Source organism: Terrapene carolina, unplaced genomic scaffold (genome assembly GCF_002925995.2).
Source record: "Terrapene carolina triunguis isolate 2854851 unplaced genomic scaffold, T_m_triunguis-2.0 Scaffold85, whole genome shotgun sequence".
Lineage (NCBI taxonomy): Eukaryota > Metazoa > Chordata > Testudines > Emydidae > Terrapene > Terrapene triunguis.
In genome coordinates, this window is record NW_020664436.1 from 51,590,245 (window position 1) to 51,595,532 (window position 5,288).

Consider the following 5,288-nt stretch of genomic DNA (forward strand, 5'->3'; position numbering starts at 1 on the left):
CATTTATCTCCTTTTCCCATTCACGATGGCTGTGTCCATGCTAGACTTTCTTTCCTAAAATTTTCCACATTTACAATCACAGGTGCAGCTCCATTGACTCCAAAACACCATACCATCTAGCCCTGAGATCTAGACAACACAATGTTAAACACATCGGCAGGCAATGTAAATAGCAAGAGTGGGAAATAAGTCTAATGCAGACAACCAAGGCCAGTGTGGAGAACTCCCCAGAGTGACAGACAGTAAGGATATCACCTAGCATGGTCCTGCATGGTAAAATTAAAGTGCCTGATCTTCACTATGTTTTTACTTCAGGATAACTTATACATGTTAGATACCCCAAGGTAAAAATGCACTGTTTTTAGCTGTGAATACAAAGCCTGAGTAGACACTCACTGGGCTTTCTGAGCCTTACATGGGAATAGCCATTTAGGGAAGGAGAAGGCCCTAAATCATTTACAAAAAGCCATCCTCAATGGATTGCATCTGAAGAAGTGGGTTTTTACCCACAAAAGCTTATGCCCAAATAAATCTGTTAGTCTTTAAGGTGACACCGGACTCCTCATTGTTTTTGTGGATACAGACTAACATGGCTACCCCTCTGATACTTATCCTCAATGGATGCTTTTAAAATTACAAATGAAATGTAAAAATAGTACTGATGAATGTTGAAATACTATTAAAGGCTACCATCATGGCAGTGCTGATGAAAGAGCAGAGCAAGAGATTTGGTCTAAGAAGCCCACATTAAAAAGTAGTAATTTTAAATTATGTAAATGATCATTTCACTACAAATAGTTTGAAAGATATGTACTATATACACCTTACTAATCAGTGTGGGTGCTTGCAGGTAGGCATATGAATAATAATTCAGTGATTAGGCAAATGAATTCCAAACTCTGCTGTTATAATGAGATATTTATATGGTTGGAATCAAATTGCTCAATTTACCCAAGACATTTTATCTTTCTCATTTAGCCTGTAACATCACTGGAAATTGTCAGAAGATAATTACTGTGGAAGCCACGTTCTTATCTGCATAAAACTCAATAGCATATAATAATTAGCTGCAAATTAAAACAGCAGCAGAAATATCATAGCTTTTAATATACAGTTATACAAACAACAGCGTATTACACGCACCACAAGAAATAATTACAGAAATATGAAAAACTCTTGCTTACAGCCATATGTCCAGAATGAAATGCTTCATACATCTAAAATTAAAATAAGTGAATTCTTTCTCATGAAGGAGTTGGAAACTATAAAAGGACATTCACTGCATGAAAGGCAATGGGTGACTGTGGATAGCTGCAGAAAAAGCATATGAGCAGAGTTTGAACAAAGATTTAATTTGCATAACTACTGAAAAAGCATGGGTATAATGATAAAGTTACAGATAAAGACCTCTATTCCACAACACTTAAACACATGCTTAACCATAAGCATGTGTATAATTATATTGAAGTCAATGAAACTGTTTATGTCTTTAAAGTTAAGCACATATATAACTATCTGCAGGGTGTAGGTTTTAGGTCCTGATCTTGCAAGGTGATCCATCAGGGCATAAGGGTCTGCTCACAGAGACTCCTTTAAAGCATCAAGGCCTTAATCTTTACTTTGTGCCTGTAGATCTATTAGCACCTGCAGCAATGCTACATTTTTCTTAAAAATTGTACATCCATATTTTTTATGGAATGCAGAAAGTCTTACTGAAAACTAAAGAGAAACCACCATGTAAATAAATAAATAAATACATAAGAGTTAAAAGTATTATTAGATACCTCACCTGTCCCATAGTCCTCATGGCCATTTTGGTGGTTTTACAATCTCATTTCCCTTTAGAAGGAATTCTCTACTTTTGCTATGTAAAAGACCCACCACAAGCAACAGGGGAAACTGACTGACTGATTGTGTATGGCAAAGTGTGATGCTGACTCCACACCAAGTGCTGTCAAATACATAAAATAAAGAACTGAACAAAAAAATTAAGATTTTTTTCTCGAGTTTCTTGCACTTACAGTTGTATTAGGTGTCATAACAATGGTTGAGAAAACATGTTGTGTCAGCCATGTGATTTTTAGCTGATGATATCCCTTTAAGAGCAAGAGGATGGATTTGGCTGTGAGCAGCAGAAAGCAAAAAAGAGAAATAAAAGGAGATAAGATAAAAGTGAAGTAGATGGAACAGACTGAAGAAAAGATCACTCACCAGAGGAGAGGAAAAAAAGAGAGATACAAAAAGGGGATGAGCAATAAAGAGAGTGGAAGATAGCTCAGTGGTTTGAGCATTGGCCTGCTAAACCCAGGGTGGTTGTGAGTTCAATCCTTGAGGGGGCCACTTAGGGATCTGGGGCAAAATCAGTACTTGGTCCTGCTAGTGAAGGCAGGGGGCTGGACTCAATGACCTTTCAAGGTCTCTTCCAGTTCTAGGAGATAGGCTATCTCCATTAATTTATATTTATTTAGTGAAGAGAATTATGCTCCATCTGTATTGGAAATTGAAACAGGGTGCTGGTCACAGCTTCAAATTGGGATCCATGGAAGCCAGCACCCTGGTCACTTAGAACACCTGTGGCACTGGAGGCAGTTAAGGTAGAAGTGAGCAATTACATCTGCTGGTAGCCTAATGAGTTAATGACATAATTAGCACACAAGCTGGAGAACCGGGGAATAACAGCAGGCAGTAAGAGGCCATGTCTACAGTTACAAGCTTACTGTGACACACATCTGTACTGATACAGCTGTGCTGCAGTAAGATCGCTCATGTAGCCGCGTTATGCCGACGGAAGAGAGCTCTCCCGCCGACATAGCGCTGTGCATACCCCTATATTTTTTCAGACCCCTGAGCGACAAAAGTTTTGCTGACATATATGCTAGTGTAGACATGGCCAAAGGCTAACCCAGGGAGCAGAAAAGGGCTGGTCATAATTGCTGCTATGTGGTTATATTGTACCTGGAGCCAGAGCCGGCTCTAGGCATAATCAGACTAAGCAAGGCAGCCCCCATTGGCTTTTTATTATAAGAACTTGCTTATTTATTATAAGAACTTTGCCCCCCAAAATATTCCTGCATAGGGCCCCAAATGGGCTAGCACCAGCTCTCCCTGGAGCTTAAGAATGAGACGAACAGTAAGGACAGGTGGTGATGGTACCATGATGGACCTGTGTGGTGCTTAATTCACCAAGAGGACTTACCAGCCAGGGTTTCCAGGAGCTGAAGGGGGAACCCATTCGCAGGGATTAAGCTGTGACTCTGAAGTGTAATAAGGGTGAATGGAAAACTTACAGAACACAGGGTAAATAACCACACAAATGCTTTCTCTACAAATGACTTCCTTGAAATAGGCCATCATTGCCACAGTTAATGAGGAACATGCACAAAGCCTAATTCTAAAGCAGAAGTTCCACCAACACCTACAATACAGACAGTAATGGTTATAACATGGTTAAGATATAGTTCAGTCTTACCTGTGTAGATGTGTTTAACCAGGTCGCTAAATCATATTACAACCCTGGGGTGAGATATTCATTCCCCACCCCCTGCTCTGGCCCATTTATGCCAGGTAAAAGATCTGGATTGGCATAAAGAGGCTCTCAAACCCAATATCCAGCCAGGGGAGGATTCCTCCAGTGCAGGCATTGTGGAAGACAGCTATAAGGCTGCCTTGCAAGCCCTGGCATAGGGGACATACAGGGGGTGGGGCATGAAGGAAGTGTTGGGGGGAGCACAGTGGCCCACAGGACAGCCAATGGAGGCTGCCATGACTGGCTCATATCAGGGTCTCCCAGGGCTCTCTAAGTTACCTCAGGGGCCTTTCCAAGGCACTGGACCAGTCCAGGGTCAGAAGGGTGCAAAGGTGGTTTAATGGTGCCTTAGCCCCTGCCTTCTGTGGGTTGCAAGTTCTAGACACAGCTCAGAATCTCACCCCTGGACTGTAGTATAATTCAGTGCTATCTACATAGAATGTGTTTTAACCATACCAATATATACTACCATCTTGTAACTGTGATACACAACTTGGCAGTTGCTGGCTGTGCACAAGTCACAGTGATGTTTAATTTTACATAATCTGCAGTTTCAACTGGATATTGCATTTCTGTCCTCAGCTGTTGTGTAGTGTTGTTACATGCTCAGGGCCGGCTCTAGGCACCAGCATTCCAAGCGTGTGCTTGGGGCAGCGCTTCTCAAGGGGTGGCACTCCGGCCCTTTTGGGGTGGCTCTTTTCAAGGGGCAGCACTCAGTTTTTTCTTTCTTTTTTTTTTTTTTTCTTCAGCGGTGGCGCGCCGGCTTTTTTTTTGTGCTTGGGGCGGCAAAAAACCTGGAGCTGGCCCTGTACATGCTAATACTAATAACTGTGTTTCACTCCAGAGAGTGCCTTCCTTTCACTGTATCAGGGGGTAGCCGTGTTAGTCTGTATCTACAAAAACAACAAGGAGTCTGGTGGCACCTTAAAGACTAACAGATTTATTTGGGCATAAGCTTTCGTGGGTAAAAACCTCACTTCTTCGGATGCATAGAGTGAAAGTTACAGATGCAGGCATTATATACTGACACATGGAGAGCAGGGAGTTACTTCGCAAGTGGAGAACCAGTGTTGACAGAGCCAATTCAATCAGGGTGGATGTAGTCCACTCCCAATAATAGATGAGGAGGTGTCAATTCCAGGAGAGGAAAAGCTGCTTCTGTAATGAGCCAGCCACTCCCAGTCCCTATTCAAGCCCAGATTAATGGTGTTAAATTTGCAAATGAATTTTAGTTCTGCTGTTTCTCTTTGAAGTCTGTTTCTGACTTTTTTTGTTCAATGATAGTGACTTTTAAATCTGTAACAGAATGACCAGGAAGATTGAAGAATTCCACCTGGACTTCAACAATTTCCACCCTGCTCGTATGCCCAAATAAATCTGTTAGTCTTTAAGGTGCCACCAGACTCCTTGTTGTTTTTCCTTTCACTGATGACGGAAGAAACAGTGAACCCAAGTCGTGAGAAACAAGGTGGTGAGGTAATACTGTGAGCTGAGGGGTGAAAACATTATCTACTATCTGTTATTGGACCAATTTCAGTTGGTGAGAGAGACAAGCTTTCAAGCTTACACAGAGCTCTTCTTCAGGTCTGGGAAATGTACACCTGTGTAAGTTGTGTAAGCTCGAAAGCTTGTCTCTGTCACCAACAGAAGTTGGTCCAATAAAAGTATTATCTCACCCACCTTGTCTCTCTAATATCCTGAGACCTACATGGCTAGAACAACACTACATAACCCACATAGGAGAAGTTTCTTCCTATCCCTG